Below are 18,303 nucleotides of genomic sequence, written 5' to 3' on the forward strand. Positions count from 1 at the left end.
AGCTCTGGCACCATCCTGGATCATCTGGTTTCTACAAATAACTGTGCCTGTAAATAAGGCACTGAAGAAAAATAATTTAAAAAAAAAAAAATCCCTGGGAACATTTTTAAAGGAATTGAAACTTAAATCCACATTCTGACAAGAACACCAACGTTTGGCTATCTTTAGTTTCTTTGTCTATAAGTATATAAAAATAGTGGCATTTTGCCAGGTGCAATGGTCATTCCTGTAGTTTCAGCTACTCAAGAGGCTAAGGCAGGAGGATCACTCGAGTCCAAGAGATCTGGGCTGTAGTGTACTCTGCCAGTCAAATACCTGCACTAAGTTTGGCATCAGTATGGCGACGTCTGTGATGTGGGGGACCACCAGGTTGCCTAAGGAGGAATTAACCAGCCCAGGTTAGAAACAGAGCAGGTCAAATTTTTGTGATGATCAGTAGTGGGATTATGCCTGTGAATAGTCACTGCACTCCAGTTTGGGCAACATAGCAAGACCTCATCTCTAAAAAAGCAACAATAAATTAGTGGTGAAAGGGCTACATTGTCTGGGGTATATACACCCAAGTGTTCGCTGTCATGTGCCAGAAAAGTTTAGGGCACAGGCACACATGAGGAGTTTAGGAGTAGAGCTTTAATAGGCAGAAGAGAAGAGAAAAAGAAACCATAGAGAAAGGGGTATATAGAGAAAGGGGTCTCCAAGTGGAAAGGACCAGGGGGCAGCGAGTGCATGAGGTTTTATAGTCCAGTTTGAGGAGGTGGTGTCTGATTTACACAGGGCTCACAGATCAGTTTTATCAGGTATGACATTTACATGGTGCATAGGGAAGGCTAGTCACCCTACCCTAATCTTCTTATGCAAATGGGCTTTCCAGCTGATTGGTGCCAACTTGTCTGCCTCTTACTGTACACATGGCTGGCAGAGACAGAAGATGGAACTGCCATCTTGAACATGGCTTGTTCCTAGTTCCTGCTGGCATTCACCCATGCAAGCTCCCAGCTTGCTTGTCTATGTCTGCAGCTTAACTTTACAGGTTGGTCTTTGTTAGAAAATGATTTGGGGGTGCTTTTCACTAAAAATAAAAGCCTTAGTGAAAACTCCCATACCCTTGCTATCTGCCTAAGTAATTACTTCTTAACTCCTATATTATTCCCCCCTCTGGAGTGGTAACCCTAATTGCCATAAGGGGGTGTTTGGTGATGACTTTTTTGGCTACTTCCTGCTGACAAGGGACATCATATGGGGAATGGTATCTAGGGCTTCTCCTGGGGTCAATCTAAGGGGTCCTTGGAGGAAAGGCATGTCCATGTGTGGTTCTGCCTTCAGCATCATTTGAAGTTTGATTGCTTCTTGAAGTGAGGAGAAAATTTGAGTTACAGTATTTAGTAGACAAGGTCCAAACATTAATATAAAACATATGAGCAAGAGAGGGCTTGATAATGGAGTCAACCAATTTCACAAAGAAGAATGGAATTTATTAAAGGGGATTGTAGCCATCCAGGGCTGGAGCCTGCATTTTCTCTTAACCTGTCAGTGATTTTCGCTTGATCTTTAAGCATCTGTAGTTTTTTTTCTACTTGACTAGAGGTGTTGTTCCAGAAGCAGCATGTTTCATTTAAGACTGCACAGGCACCCCCATACCTCAGCTGTAAGGACATCTAGGACCCATCTATTCTGTGCTACTTCTGAGACTAAAGAATCTATGGATTGCTTTTGTGCTTCTATGGCTCCTATTGTTGTCTTCCATGCTTGTTTCATCATAATGGAAATATTAAGTACCAACCTTTCAAGAAGAGGAATACCAGCAAAACAGAAGAGGCCTCTGGTCATAGAATTTCCCCTTTGATTTGCCATTGGGAGATAATTTTAGGTCTAGGTCATCTTTTATAACTTGCAATATGATTAGAAGAAATACATTATTGGGTGGCTAGTGTAATTTAATGTTAACCTTATATAAATCTTTCCTTCAGTTAATTCCCTTAAGGCTTCCACAAACCATCCATGATATGTTTAAATTTTCTGATTTGTCCTAAACATCTTTCTTTATAAACAGCACACTATTATCTTTAGGACAAGTAATTATCATCCTTATAATCTTTTTGTCACTTTCATGAACCATCTACAACATGCTTAAGCCTTCTGACTTGTCCTTAACATCTCTCTTTTAAACAAGAAACTATTTTTCTCTAGGACTAGTATTTACCATACAAGATCCTTTATTATATAAAATCTCTTTTCTTTATAACCTTCTTCGCATAGCCAGGGTGTGACATATTACCAAACCCAATGAAAAATCCTAGCGAGCTCAGTGATAATAAAACTTCCATGCTTCTTTTTTGTTGGTAACTATTATCCCTGCTCTAAGGATAATAATTAAGCAAAATACTATAGCAATGGAAACTCTTTGTCTGATATTTCAGTTAGAAGGTGTTACACTGCAAATAGGGTGAATATGCCAATTCCCATCAGTGTGGTGTAACAGATAATTTTCATGTAAAATTTTACTCCCCAAGATGTAACATTTCCCTTTTGGGGGTCTATAAAATTACAAATGCAATCCCATGAATAATTAAAATCTCCCTGCAAGTATGCATCAGAAAGAATTTCCAATATCTGGCGGTGCATCTTGAGAGGAAAAGTATAAATTACTGAACATAAAGGTGGAACTGAGCAGGATGACTAGCCCTTGCTCATTTACTTATCCTTTATGATTTTCAGCTTAAGATCTTCTATTTCTTCACCTTGGTATCCAGTACATTCCTCTCAGCTGTCAGGGGTTGCATTCTTGGCTTTCCAGGCTTTGACTCAAGTATTATGTATCCGGAAATTGATACCTGTAACTTTTACCACTGGGGGGTTGAAAGAAGAACAATGTAGGGACCTTCTCAGCTTGAGCTAAGGAAAGGAGGGAGAGAAGGGAAAGCTTGTACCAATACTAAATCTCCTAGCTTACATAAAAGTGGTTCTACTCTACTTCTTGGGATTGGGCTTCTGCTAATTTATTTAATTTCTGTTGAAAGCAAGCCAGAGAGGTTACCTGGTTAACCAATTCAGAGATCTCTTGGTCCAACAGGAAATCATTGGTGAGAAAGACTGTCTATCTAGCATCTCAAAAGGACTTAGACCTAACTTTGAAGGGGTGTTTCTTACCTACAGTAAAACTATGGAAAGAAGAGTAAACCAAGTAAGGTGAGCTTCTTGGGACAGTTTCTGTAAAGCATGGAAATGATTCTAATCATTTAGTGGAAGCATCTACCCATACCATGAGGTATTGGATGACCTTCATCTTTGGCATCTGGGTGAACTCTATTTGCCAGTCCTCCCCGGGATAGCTTCCAGTCTTTTGGGTTTGAGGAGGAAGGAGCTGTCTGTTGATGGATTATTTTTAAGACAGACTTCACAAGCATTAACAAGCTGTTTTATTGTCCTTAGTTCTCGCCTGAAAATGATCTTTGGGCACATTAATAAGTTTTATCCTTTCCCAGGTGAAATGCTTGGTGAAGGAATTCAAGAAATTTCCACTGGCTGGGGGCTGGAAAGTGGAGCTTGCCATCCTTTGACTGCAACCTTCCTGAGGGCTAGAACGTGTACCCATGAGAAGTGGCCCTTTCTATTTCTACAGGGGCGTAATGACGTTTGATTTCTCTTATAGAGCCTTCTCAGATTAGAGGGGCTTCAAGAGTGTTGATGTCATGAGGTGTCCTTGCTGCTGACTTGGCTGCCTGATCGGCTAGCATGTTTCCTTTGGCTATTTTGTCCACTCCCTTCTGATTTCCCTTACAATACATCACTGCTACCTCTCATGAAAAGAAAACTGTGGATAATAACCTGTTAATTTCCTGATGGTATTTTACAGGAGATTCATTGGCAGTGAGGAAGTATCTTTCCAGGCTGGGCACTGTGGCTCATGCCTGTAATCCCAGCACTTTGAGAGGCCAAGGCAGGCGGATCACTTGAGGTCAGGAGTTCAAGACTACCCTGGTCAATATGGTGAAACCTCGTCTCTACTAGAAATACAAAAGTTAGCTAGGTGTGGTGGTGGGTACCTGTAATTCCAGCTACTTGGGAGGCTGAGGCAGGAGAATTGCTTGAACCTGGGAGGTGGAGGTTGCAGTGAGCCGAGATTGTGCCATTGGACTCCAGCTTGGGCAACAGAGTAAGGCTTTGTCTCAAAAACAAAACAGAAAACAAAACAAACCAAAAAGAAAGTGCCTTTCCTTCTAAATGGCAGCATGAGCATGAAGAACCAGAAAATATACTTAGAATCAGTGTAAATGTTAGCTACCATTCCCTTGCTTAGCTCATATGCTCTTATAATGGCTATCAGTTTAGCTAGATGAGCACTTGTGCCTGGAGAGAGAGACAGATACACTTTCAATAACATTACTCTGAGTGACTACTGCATATCTTGCTTTATGGGCTCCTTGGTCTACAAAGGAACTTCCATCTGTGAAGAGGGTTCAGTCTGGATTTTCTAGGGGAGTTTCCCTGAGATCTTCCCTGGCTGCATAGGTCTGTACCACAGTTTGTTCACAGTCGTGTTCTGGTTCCCCAGTTCTCTCAGAGAGTAAAGAGTCTGGGTTTAAGTAAGAGTAAGTTTTAAACTGGTGGAACCCTCTAACGGTACAGCTTGATATTTAAGGAGACTGTTGTCTGCTAACCAAAGGCTTCCCTTAGAGGACAGTAATCCTGCCACATTATGCGGGGGTATAAACAGTTATGTAATTTCCCAGAGTTAATTTGGAGGCTTCTGGGACCAGCAGGGCCACCATGGCAGTGGCTCAGAGCATGCTGGCCATCCTTTAGCCACCAAATCAAGTTCCTTACTAAGGTAACCCACTGGCTGTTGAGCTGGTCATCAGGTCTGCCTTAAGACTCCCAATGTCATTCCCTTCCTTTCTGATACATACAGATTAAAGTCCCTTCCTAAAGAAGGGTGAGAGCTAGTGCCTTAAGTAGGGCCTGCTTTAGCTGGTTAAAGCCCTCTTGAACTCCAGGTTCCCAGGTTAGGAAATGAGTTTTAGCCACTTGAGTTTCTCTTATGATGTAATGCAGAGAATGAGCTATTTCACCATACCCAGGTGTCAATACCCTGAACAATTCTGTAATGCCCCAAAATGCTTTTATTTGCTTGAGGATTTTGGGGAGTGGGAAGGAGGAAATGGGCTTAATCCTTTATTCCCCTAATGCTCTGGTCCCTTCAGACAGCACTAAACCGAGGTACTTCACTGATGTTTTGCAAAGCTGGGCCTTAGATTTGGAAACTTTATAACATCTGTTAGCTAAGAAATTAAGAAGAGTTTCAGTGGCTCCCTGAGTAGCTTTCTCAGTTGGGGCACAGAGCAGTATATCATCTGCATATTGCAAAACCTTGACCTGAAAATGGGAAAACTTGGAGAGAGTCTTTTGACAATGCCTGTCCAAACAAAAAAGGGCTATCTTGAAATCCCTGAGGCAGCACCATTCATGTTAACTAAGCAGTTTGACCAGAGGGATCTCTGAAGGCAAACAGGTATTGAGAGTCAGGATGTAACGGTATACAGAAGAAGGCATTCTTTAAATCTAGGACTGTCCCCCAGATATTTGGGTCAGCAAGGTACAGAGATTAGGTACTACTGGATGAATTAGGACGACGGCCTCGTTAATGAGGTGGAAGTCCTGAATTGAGGTAATACAATTGGGTTTTCACATTCCTAATATTGGGGTGTTGCAGGGGCTGTTACAGGGTTTGAAGAGGCACTGCATCTTCAGGTTATAATATCTTCTAGCTCCTTTTTAGCCTCTGGCTTTAGGAGATATTATTTCTGGTTATGAAAAGAAGTGGGATCCTTAAGATGGATCTGGACTGGCCTAGCGGGTGCAGATCAATCTATTCTTCCTTGAGTTGCCCACATTTCTGGATTTATATTAACTTCCACTGGGGGAGACAAAAAGATTGTCCTGAGGCTATAAGAATGCTGGTCTGCATGCAAGCTAAAATATCTCTGTCTAATAAAGGAGTGGGGCTTCTGGCATGAAGGAAGGAAGGAAGGAAGGAAGGAAGGAAGGAAGGAAGGAAGGAAGGAAAGAAGGGAGGGAGGGAGAGAGGGAGGGGAGAAAAAGAAAGAAAAAAGAAAGGAAAGAAAGAAGAAAGAAAGAAGGAAAAAGAAAGAAAGAAAGAAAGAAAGAAAGGAAGGAAGGAAGGAAGGAAGGAAAGAAAAGAAAAGAAAATAAAAGAAAAGAAAAGAAAGAGAAAACTCAAAGTTGTTCATGAAGGGGAAAATGATAAATAACAAATGGTTCCCTGATTCACAAGAATATAAATTCATAACAAATGATTTAAACTAATTCACATAAATGTCTCTTTTTTCTTTAGGTCTGAAGAATTTACATTTTTAAGAAACTTATGATGAGGAATTAAACCCAGGCTGAAGTGTTGACAGAACCAAATCATAACCACTAGACTACAGGGTGCAATATAGCATTTGTAAATATTAAAGGAAATCCAAAACAGGCATTTGGGAATTTAAAAAGTTTAAATTTTGTCTTAGGTTATTAATATGGTTTGGCTCTGTGTCCCCACCTAAAGCTTATGTTGAATTGTAATCCCCAATGTAGAGGAAGAGGCCTAGTGGGAGGTGACTGTATCATGGGATGGATTTCTACCTTGTTATTCTTGTGATAGTGAGTTCTCACAAGATCTGGTTGTTTGAAAATGTGTAGCACTTCCTCCTTTACTCTCTCTCTCTGCTGTTCTTCCATGTGAAGATGATGGCTACCTCCCCTTCACCTTCCACCATAATTATAAGTTCCCTGATTCCTCGCCTGCCATGCTTCTGTATAGCCTGTGGAACTGTGAACCAATTAAAACTATTTTCTTTATAAATTACCCAGTCTCAGGTAGTTCTTCATATCAATGTGAGAACAGACTAACATAGAGAATTGGTACTGGGAGTAGGGCATTGCTATAAAGATACCTGAAAACCTGGAAGTGACTTTGGAACTGGGTAACAGACAGAAGTTGAAACAGTTTGGAGGGCTCAGAAGAATACAGGAAGATGAGTGAAGGCTTGGAAACTTCCTAGAGACGTGTTGTGTCATTGTGACCAAAATGTTGATAGTGACATAAACAACTAAGTCCAGGCTAAGAAGGTTTCAGATGGAAATGAGAAACTTATGGGGAATTGGAGTAAAGTCAGTCTTACTATGCTTTAGCAAAGAGACTGGTGACATTTTGCCCAGCTCTAGGGAATCTGCTAAACTTTAAACTTGAGACAGATGACTTAGGGTATTTGGTGAAATAAATTTCTAAGAAGCAAAAAATTCAAGATTTGACCTGGCTGCTTCTAAAAGCCTATGCTTACATTTATAAACAAAGAGATGAGCTGAGACTGCAACTTATATTCAAAAGGGAAACAAGGCATGAAAGTTTGAAAAATTTGCAGCATGGCCCCGTGGTAGAAAAGAAAACCTATTTTTACGGAAGGAATGCAAGCAGGCTTCAGAAATTTGCATAACTACAAGGAAGGGAAGTACTAATAGCCAAGACAATGAGAAACAGTCCCTGAAGACATTTCAGGGACTATCACAGGAGCCCTCCCAGGCCCAGGTACTTGGAATGCTGCTTCAGAGAGTGAAAACCATAAGCCTTGGTGGCTTCCACATACTGTTAAGCCTGCAGGTGCACAGAGTGCAAGAGTTGAGGCTTGTGATCCTCTGCCTAGATTTCAGAAAATGATGTACAGAAAAGCCTCAATGTCTAAGCAGAAGTCTTCTCCAGAAGCAGAGCCTTCATGAAGAACCTCTATTAGGGCAGTGCAGAGGGAAAACGTGGGATTGGAGCCCACACACAGAGTCCCCACTGTGGCACTGCCAAGTGGAACTGTGAGAAGAGGGCCATTATCCTCCAGATCTCAGAATGGTAGATCCACGAAGAGCTTCCACTGGGTGCCTGGAAAAGCCACAGGCACTCAATGTTAGCTCATGAAAGCAGCCACTGGAGCTGTACCTTGCAGAAACTTGGAAGTCCACCCCTCATATCAGCATGCCCTGGATGTGAGACATGAAGTCAGAAAAGATTATTTTGGATCATTAAGACTTAATGACTTCGTGCTGGGTTTTGAACTTACATGGACCTATAGCTCCTTTGCACTGGCTAGTTTCTCCCTTTTGAAAAGGGAGTATATACCCATTGCCTATACCCCATATTTACCTAAATGCTTGTATCCCAATTGTATCTTGAAAGTAGCTAATTTGTTTTTTATTTTACAGGCCTATAGGCAAAAGAGATTTTGAGACTTTGGACTTGGACTTTGAGTCAATACTGAAATGAGTAAATACTTTGGGCTACTGTTGGGAAGCCATGATTGTGTTTTAAAATGTGAGAGGAACATGAGATTTGGTAGGCACCAGGAATAGAATAAAATTGTTTGGTTCTGTGTCCCCACTCAAATCTCATGCTGAGTTGTAATCCCCAGTGTTGAGGGAGGGACCTGATAGGAGGTGATTGAATTATAGAGATCACAGTGGTGAGCATTTCTCTCTCTCTGCCTTTGGTCTGGAGAGCACGTGGCATTTCCAGGTTTCTCACTTTCCTTGGTCTGGAGAGCACATGGCATTTCCAGGTCTCTCTTAGCATACAGCATGTCAAGGTCACTCTGCTCTTGGTCTAGAGAGCATATGACATATCAAGTTCAATAGCACCACATAGTGGTATAGGGATCATCTCCATGAGGCACACTGTCAGTCCTTTACCAAAACACCTTCGCTTCCTAGCTTCCCAATTCTGTCCCCTTTTTGCACCTCTCTACTAGAAACCAGGCTTTATACTATTTCTGTGAACAGAAGAACTTTGCCTTCAACAGTTAGGTGTAAAATGTCCTCCAGAGCCAAATTTTAGTCTCAATGCAATCCTATCAGAAGGAAAATGGACACTCAGTCCCTACATTCTTTTAAGGCACCTATTCTGCCTCCAATTAGTACTTAATTAGTAAGGGGATTTTAAGTACAGAAGCTAACCAGAACCATTCTCTAAGGGTAAACGCTTCAGCATGTCCCATAATAGCAGGATATAGAGCTCAAATCAGTGCACTACCTCCCTTAATGAGGGAATTGCAACAATTGCCCAAATACACCTGTTAGATAGTCTCTCCTAAGATCCATCTTTCTGGGAGCCAAGTAGGGCACACAAGTCTGGGAAGTCAAAGGCAAATCATAGGCAGAGGACTAGAGTCACATGGGCGATAGTGACTAAGCCCATCACTTAGTTCCTTTGGTTCAATAGCTGGGAAAGTCAGAGCTGCAACCATGGGCAGCACATTTAACAAGGTGCTGTGATCCCAGGAACCACGAATGGGAAACAGGGTGTGGGGACATCCCCACTGTTTTCTTCTCCACCCTGGTTCACACTGAAAGGAAGGAGAACACAGGGACACCTTTTTCTAGATGGGTAACAGACAATCTTTGGCCTGCACTCCTCTGGAATGCACTCTGAAGCACCGGGACTCCTTTAAATCCAAGAATTTGAAAAAAAAACTTAGCTCATTTTCTTTTACACATGGGCATGGCCTCTTTACTAGACCTTTGTGAATGTTGTAAGATCAACCCAGGTTTTTTTTAGCAGTCATATCAGGCAGACCTATAGATAATGATATCCCAAAATTAGAAAAGCAACTTCCAGGGAAACCATCTGAGAATCCCCCTCATTTGGGGCACCTCAAGTTCCCTTCTTATTGCAGGATCTTAAGTAAAGAAAGGGAGACTTAGGCTGATTTTCTGAAGACCCTGATAGGTACATAGAAGCTTTTGAAAACTTAACTAAGCCATTTCACCTCACATGGAGGGATGTTATGCAGCTCCTAAGCTAAATCTTAACCACAGCTGAGAAGCAGGCAGCAGAAAATTTTAGAGATGAACAACATGTCTCCTCTCATAACCTAAAAATGAAAAACGTAGATAGGGAAGGTGAAGAAATAATGGCAACGCCATTTCCAATAGGAAGGAAAGCAGTTTCTCTTAACAACCCTAACTGGAACCCCATTGACGCCATAGATTAATGGAAAAGGGAACACTTTTTAATGTGCATATTGAAGAGCCTATAGAGAACTAGAGTCAAACCTGTTAATTACTCTAAACTTTCCATAATAGACCAAAGGCCAGTTTAGAATCCCATGTCCTTTATGAAAAGACTGAGTGAGATACTGATAAAACATACCTCCTTCTCCCTTGAGTCAGTCAAGGGACAGCTCATCCTAAAGAACAAGTTTATTACACAGGCAGCTCCCAATATTAGAAGGAAACTATGGAAGCAGGCTATAGGATAAGATAGCACCTTGGAGAATCTCCTGAGTGTGGCCACCTTGGTCTTTTATCATAGGGGCAAGGAGGAGGTCCAGAAGAAAGAGATCTGTCCTTGACCTGATGGACACCTTGACCCTGTCCATCCTATGGTGGGAACCATGTGAAATTGGGCTGCCCTGAGAGACAAAGGTCACCAGGTTCAGAACCAGTCTCAGAGATGATCCAACACGACTAATGGGTCTCAGGACTCAAACCCCTAGCTCCAGTGGCTCAAACTGCTGTTACAGCACAGGAGCCCTAGGTGATTCCAGAAATTTGAGGAAGGAGGGTAGATCTTCTGAAGACTAGAACCACTCCCTCTCTCTCTCTTCTCACATGGAATACAGGCCTCTCCTAGTCCCATGGCATGACCATGAGGGGCGTTTCAGGAAAAACTCTAATTCCATCTATCTTTCTTCCTTCCTTCCTTCCTTCCTTCCTTCCTTCCTTCCTTCCTTCCTTCCTTCCTTCCTTCCTTCCTTCCTTCCTTCCCTTCTTCCTTCCTTCCTTCCTCTCTCTCTTTCTTTTTTGTCCATTTTAATTTTCCATCTATGGGACACACAAGAAGGTTGATCTTTGTGTATAAGAGATCTTCAGCTGAGAAGGTGACACCCTACAGAATATTGCAGGACACAAATGTAAATTGTTCCCCATTTGTGGCTAACAGATTTTTCCCTTCTTTAAGCTGTGAAAGGAAGATAAATATTTGGACCCCAAACTCACTAAGCTAAAGGAATAAGTCAAGCTGGAACCTGTGTCATGCAAACCTGTCTCCCATTTTGGTTTTTAAATAAGATGACTACGAAGATGAAAAGCTACATACCTGCTTCACATTTTGCCCACAAGGAAATTTCTTGTGGATCCCAAGATCTTTACCATATAGCATTTCTGTTGAAGTTCACCATGGCAATGTAAATTGATAGATTATCTTCTCAGATGCAGGGACATAGAACAGAACTCAAAGTCATCCCTCTGCCCACCTGAGACCAATGCATATCTGATTGTTTCCTCTGTCCTACTGTCTATGTTATATAAAAATGTAGATTCACTCATCCAGACAAAGTCATGAATGACTACTTTCCCCTACTCCCTTCTCACATGAAAATTGTGTAGTTCTCAATATCCTGCCCTTTCCCCTTTAAATATTGAAGCCCTCAGAATCATCTTTGGAGAAAGACAGAGACCTGTCTCCTGGGTGTGTGTTTTTAGCCTTGGCAAATAAATCTCCTAAAATGATTGAGACTTGCTTTCATCATCTTCCCTGATTCACAACGCTACAGAGGCATTGTGAAAACAGCAGTGTGCCTCTAAAAACAGTTTAAAGTCCATCTATCTATCTCAAGATGCTTGCAGATATTGTAAGAAATTGAGACATTGAAATAAGACTGCTCATTAAAAATTTAAAAAGAGAAAGAAAAATTAAAATAGTGATTAACCTAAACCTCTGTTAAACAAATATCCACCCACAACCCTTCAATGACCCCTGCCCCAGTGCAACTTCTTCTTGGTACAAATTTCTATAAGGAAAAGCCAAGAACAAGAATGTTTGCTTTTTGCCTGGATAAGGCTTGATAAAAAAATTTTTTTAAGAGCTCTGGGGTCAGAAGTTAGCTTAATTAAAAGTTGATATTCAGGCTATTTTTTTTTAAGGTCTTTCTGCTTTTTCTCTTTTGGGTTCTGTTTCTGGGAGTTTTTATCAGTTCACAGAAGCCTCTGTTAATTATATGTTTAGTCCTTCTGTTACCTTGCTTTCTTTTTGGCATGATTCTTGCTGAGAAAAATGTGAGGTTTTATTGGCCTTTTAGAAAGCTTAAAATCTTCGAAAAATTGGCTCCTCTAAGGCTCGCTCTTCTACTTCCTTTTACTTATTTCTCCTTCCTTTTTGTCAGTTTCAATTTCTTATGGCAAGATCTAGAGGAGACTTCTAGTGACTCTGAGACCCCTTGAGGAACAACAACAACAACAACAAAGGCACCCTAGACACCATTTTGGGGATCCCCCTGTTTTCTCATGGCTCCCCAAGAGTCATGAGCAGATTGTCTCAAGTTTCAAGTTCTGTTGTTTGTTGTTGTTGTTGTTGTTTTTGCATTGAGTTTCCTGATTTCTTTGGATTTTGAGGAATATGAGGGTTTACTTTGTACTGTGAGAAAGTGCTTGACATTTCGGTGTACAAAGACTAGTGAGTCACTGGCAAGGACTGAAGTTTTAAAGGTGGCTGACAAGTTGCAGTGCATGGGTATTACTTGAAGGAGGCTCCTGGTTTCTTTGTGCATTTACATAAGAAAAGTGTGGTTTGGATACTTAGAGGCTATGGGAACACTTGTCATGGAGGAATACACTCTTCTAGGGGGTAAGCTGATCACAGAGTCGACTGATTGGCATTGGGTTGTAGCTGCCAAATGGGTTCATTTTGTCTGAGGCTGAGACAGAGCCAATTTATCAAGACAGAAGAATTGCAATAGAGAAATAGTTTAATTCACACAGAGCTGGATGAAAGGGAAACCAGAGTTTTATTACTCAAGTCGGTCTCCTGGAAAGTTTGAAGACTGGGGTTTTTAAAGGATAATTTGGTGGCTGGGGGGCCAGGGAGTGGGGAGTGCTGATTGGTCAGGTTGGATATCAAGTCACAGGGAGTCAGAGCCTGTCCTCCTTGACTGAGTTGGTCCTGAATAGGCACCACGAGACCAGATAGCCAGTTTACTGGTCTAGGTGGCACCAGCTGGTGCATCAAAATGCAGGGTCTGAAAAATATCATGAACACTGATCTGAGGTTTTACAATAGCGATGTCATCTTTGGGAGCTATTGGGGAGGTTTGGAATCCTGCTGCCTCTGGCTGCCTGACTTCTAGACTAGGGGACCTCAACTTCTGTACTGCCGACTGGTACTAGTCTGTGGCCTGTTAGAAATACAAAAATTAGAGGCCAGTCACGGTGGCTCACATCTGTAATCCCAGCACTTTTGGAGGCCAAGGTGGGCAGATCATGAGGTCAGGAGTTTGAGACCAGCCTGACTAACATGGTGAAACCCCATCTCTACTAAAAATACAAAAATTATCTGGGTGTGGGGGCGCATGCCTGTAATCCCAGATACTCATGAGGCTGAGGCAGGAGAATCGCTTGAACCCGGGAGGCAGAGGTTGCAGTGAGCCGAGATCGCACCATTGCACTCCATCCTGGGTGACAGAGCGAGACTCTGTCTCAAAAAAAATACAAAAAGTAGAAACCAGGCTGCACAGCGGGACGTGAGTGTGAGTGGTGGGCAAGCCAGCATTACCACCTGAGCTCCTCCTCCTGTCAGATCAGTCGTGGCATTAGATTCTCAGAGGAGCACGAACCCTTTTGTGAACTGCGCATGAGAGAGACCTAGGTTGTGTGCTCCTTATGAAAATCTAACTAATGCCTGATTTGAAGTGGAACAGTTTCATCCTGAAGCCATCTTCCCTGACCCCAGAGCCGTGTAAAAATTGTCTTCCACAAAACGGGTCCCTGGTGCCAAAAATATTGGGGATCGCTGTCCTAGACCGTAATTTCTAATCTCGTGGCTAACGTGTTAGTCCTACAAAGGGAGTCTGGTCCTCAGGTTAGATGGGGTTTGTTTCAGAAAAGAGCTGTTATCTTTGTTTTAAAGTAAAATTATAATGTAAGTTCCTTCCAAAGGTAGTTCAGCCTATGCCTAGGAAGGATAAAGGGCAGCTTGGAGGTTAGAAGCAAGATGTCAGTTAAGTCAGATTTCTGTCACTGTCTTAATTTTCTCACTGTTATAAGTTTTGCAAAGCCAGGGTCATCTACCAACCTCAAAGGAATGTCCTTACAGTGAGGTGCACTTTGGGTTCAGTGTAAAAATGAGATCCTGGATTTTTGTGGATGTAGTTTCTCTGCCTTCCAGCTGTACATGTTTTCACATATTTGGCCTTGGAAACTTCAATGCTTTGTCAGCCCTATTCATTAATAGGCTCTTCCTAGACCTAAGTGGTCCAGTTGAAAAACAGAATAGACTGGCAGCTATCTATATAACTAAAATTGGTCTCTTTACAAAAGCTTGTGGCAAATTTCTATGTTTTTTGTGTTACTTTGGCATCCATTTATCAGAGAGATGAGGTGTTCACACAGAGAGGATTAGCATCACAAGTGTTTTAAGCAGATACTTCTAACACATGAGCTGTCTGCAATAGCAACAGAAGGCAGCTACAAAATTATTACAATAGTACAGTATGTACTGGAGTTAATTTTGTGCAGTTATAATTTAATACACATATTTACATTTGTTTACACTTATCTCAACTGTGAATGGCATTGTGGATGGTCTGTGCTTATGTGCATAATTTTTGATAAATTTTAGCTTTTTGTAATAGACTAGTGTATACTTTATTGTAGTAAATTATAAAATGAACTAGTACTTACATATATTTTATGCATTCATGACATACCTAACTTTTTATTCTTTTCAATATTTTTAGATTACATGTTTCATCTAAAGGTTTTTCAAATTATTACAATGCCCCAAAAAAATTTTTGGCATATTTATTTTTAAAAAATCCACAAATAACTGGACCCACTTAGTTCAACCCGTTATTCAAAGGTCAATTGTAATTGGAGAAACTGAAGGCTTTTTAACCAATGCTTTAATGGGAGTGTCATATTTTCAAATACGACTACTTGAGGGATTGAGGTTGACTTTCATGAATTCAGTAAAAATCTCCTCAAGGGGGGCCAGACCAGTGGCTCACGCATGTAATTCCAGCATTTTGAGAGGCCAAGGCAGGTGAATCTCTTGAGCCCAAGAGTTCAAGATCAGCCTGAGCGACAATAGCAAAATCCCTGTTTCTATAAAAAATATAAAAATTAGCCAGGTGTGGTTGCATATGCCTGTAGTCCAAGCTACCCGAGAGGCTGAGGTGGGAGGATCATGTAAGCCCATGGAGATCCAGGCTGCAAAAAGCTGTGATTGTGCCACTGCATTCCAGCCTGAGTGACAGAGTAAGACCCTGTCTAAAAATAACAACAACTACAACAACAAAACAGTCCCTTGGAAAAACTGGTCTGGTACTTTATCTACATGGTTCCTCTTACAGAATTTCTGACTTTGTGGTAAGTAAACAATGTTACTTTCTCTCTCTCTCTCTCTCTCTCTCTTTTCTCTCTCTAAGTGAATCTCATTGTGTTTCCTGCCTTGGTCTTAAACTCCAGGTTTAAGTAATCCTCCCATCGTGGCCTCTCAAAGTGCCAGGATTGCAGGCATGAGCCAGCATACCCAGCTGTGGTGCTACTATGTGTCAGACCTAGGAACCTCAGGATATTTTAAAGACCTTGAGAAGAGAGAAATGTATCCAATTTATACAGGTATTACAGGCATAGCCTTTGGCTTGGCTCCTAAGCCTCAAGGTTTTTAAAAGTCAAATTTGAAATTCCTTATAAAATAGTTCCAGAAAAGTCAACTTCGAAAGAACACATATGGACAATCCCTCTTCTTGCTATACTTTATGTAAATAATTAGGCCAAGTATAATAAGAATAAAAATTATTTTGCAAATAAATTCATCTTACTATGATTTATTCTTGGTAGTGATGAGGAACTAGAGAGATTACAATTGTTTCAGAAGAAAACTATGATGCACCTCTTATTAAATTCTAGCCCTGTTCATTGTTTTTGAGTTTTAATTATTGCCCTATAATTTGGACCGAATTTTGAATTATTTCCTGGTTACAAATCTTCAAACTATGTTTCTAAGTTTTCTTCCATTTTTCCAACTTGGAGTCACTAAATATTGAAATTCCCTTGTCTTCAGGTCCAGAAGACTGTAACTTATGTATAAACAATCTTGTGACATACAAACCAGAAAGCAGAAAAATCTATCAGATTGCCACTGTCTGCCCATTCCGAATGGAGATGCCTCAGAGACTCCAGAAAAAGTAGTTATAGACTACTCTAGACATTGAATTTCACTTTTCTTCTTTATTTATATATAAATGCTTCGTAATGAAGATTCAGTTGCCTGTATCACATATAGAGTCCTGGCTTTGAGAATGCATCTACAATGCTTTCTTCTAAAATGATACAAATTGCTTAAATGAACTGGCTTATTCCCAGAAGAGGAAGGCTGTATTAATGGGATCCTTTGCCAATCGGCTATTAGCTTGTTTTTTTTTCTCTTCACAGCCACCAACTCAGCTTTTAATGTGTGAAACTTCTAGGGAAGTTTTAGACAGCGGAATGTTGGGGCACAAAAACAATTCCTGAAAATATGGAGCTTTAGCATGATGCATGCTTTGAAAATAGAAAGGACTCAGAAATAAACTTCCCAAACAATGTTTCTCTGTGACCTTTTGCCTGCCTCCCTGTCTCTCTGATCACCTTTCTGGAAGCACTGAGAGGGACTCTCTAGAATTTCTTTATCTAAGAAGTTTAAATTCAATTATCTTAAGACTCCTTCCCTAGGAATGTCATTAAGTACCCAGGAAACATCAACTATGAGACTGGAAGTCATCCTCATAGCCAGACAGACTTTTTAGCTACTTTTCTGAAGGAAGTGCCAAGAGATTACTTGGGGGTTCTTGGGTATATAATTCTTAATAAGTTTCCTAGAGTTTTCTAAATTATGCATTTTAAAATTCAGTTTTTGTCCAATGATATATTGGTACTGTAATGATTTCTTGATAACTTTAACTTGTGGAGAAGAAAATGAAAGACAAGATTATGTGATACCAATGTTTCATTTGTTTTATCAGCTTTCTGTTTGCAACCCAGAAAGTAAGAATTTTAATAATATGCAAGTAACTATAAAACATAGACACTATCCCTCTTGGACTATTAAAAAAAATAAAAGCATAATTTTAAGGACGTTCCTGTACTTTTAACTGGAGAACACCAGATAAAAATTTTGATTCTACAACTTAACCAATTTTGTGATTTCAGGTCACTTCATCGCATGATTTTGAAAATGGTAAGTACTTATCTTAGGATATTTATAAAATTAAACACATGCATATAAAGTGTGTAATAGTTCCTGGCTTAGACTAAGTGCTGAAGTAACTGTACCTTTGCTGCTACTGTTTGAACTTTTATATCATATTCCAGCTTCAAAATTATCCACTAAATGTGTTCAATACAGTTAATCACTTAACTAACATTAGTTAAAAGTCTGAAGTGTGTAAGTACAATGAATACTAAATATGTGCAACATATTTTTGAAAAATTTTTACCTACTCAGTATCTCTTTACCTTGTATAATTAATATATAAAAACATCAAAAGAAAAATAAAATAATTTGCTTATAGTATTCTATACCACATAATATGTAATGACAAAATTTAAACATGAGAAACAACAGTAGAAACGTTAGATGACAAAGGGAATAAAATTAGTGTGAAATCTGCATACCATTAGGTGCTAGCAAGGGTAGCCTGTGGCCTTGAGTTTCAAAGTAAAAAATACAAAGAAAAATAATTAGTTTAAAATGTGTTGATTTTCTTAAAATAGCAACAAATGAAGTCAAAATTGTTTTCCCTATTACTGAGATCTGAAATAAATTTCTCACATAGATATTTTAAGTGGACATTATTTTAGATTAAAACAAATTTTAGTGCTTCTATTGTTAAACTACTGTGTTTGATAAGGTATTTCTTTTAAAAAATTCTTTTTGAGTTAATAATGGCAAATCAAGGGAACAGCAATTCTCTGATAAACTAAAATAATATAGGCTTTGTATTACATTTTTGTCAAGCTTGAACTGAATAGGAAATATATCATTTATATGAATGTGTATATATATGTATGTGTGTATATGTAATATATGCATATATTATATTCCTTGAAAGTTGGCACTATCAAGTTTATATATTTAGTTCATTGAGTTTTTTTATTCCATATATGTAGAGGATAAAACCTTTATGTCAGAAGAAAAAACATGACAAAAAGATTGAGTTCAGGAAACTTTCTTACTATATTTAATAAACTGGAAACATAATCTATATGCCCTGTCATTAACCTTTT

The 18,303-nt window shown here is 40.0% G+C and overlaps 1 long non-coding RNA gene across 1 annotated transcript in view; it reads left to right on the forward strand.

Moving 5' to 3' along the window:
- The first annotated feature begins 15,334 nt into the window (after window positions 1–15,334).
- The window catches only part of LOC102131268 (uncharacterized), a 58,947-nt gene continuing 55,978 nt past the window's right edge, over window positions 15,335–18,303 (forward strand). The window contains exons 1-2 of the long non-coding RNA XR_010587174.1: window positions 15,335–15,402; window positions 17,227–17,254. This is a non-coding gene — a long non-coding RNA (uncharacterized lncRNA). The remainder of the gene's footprint in view (window positions 15,403–17,226; window positions 17,255–18,303) is intronic.

This window comes from Macaca fascicularis, chromosome 6 (assembly GCF_037993035.2).
Source record: "Macaca fascicularis isolate 582-1 chromosome 6, T2T-MFA8v1.1".
NCBI lineage: Eukaryota > Metazoa > Chordata > Mammalia > Primates > Cercopithecidae > Macaca > Macaca fascicularis.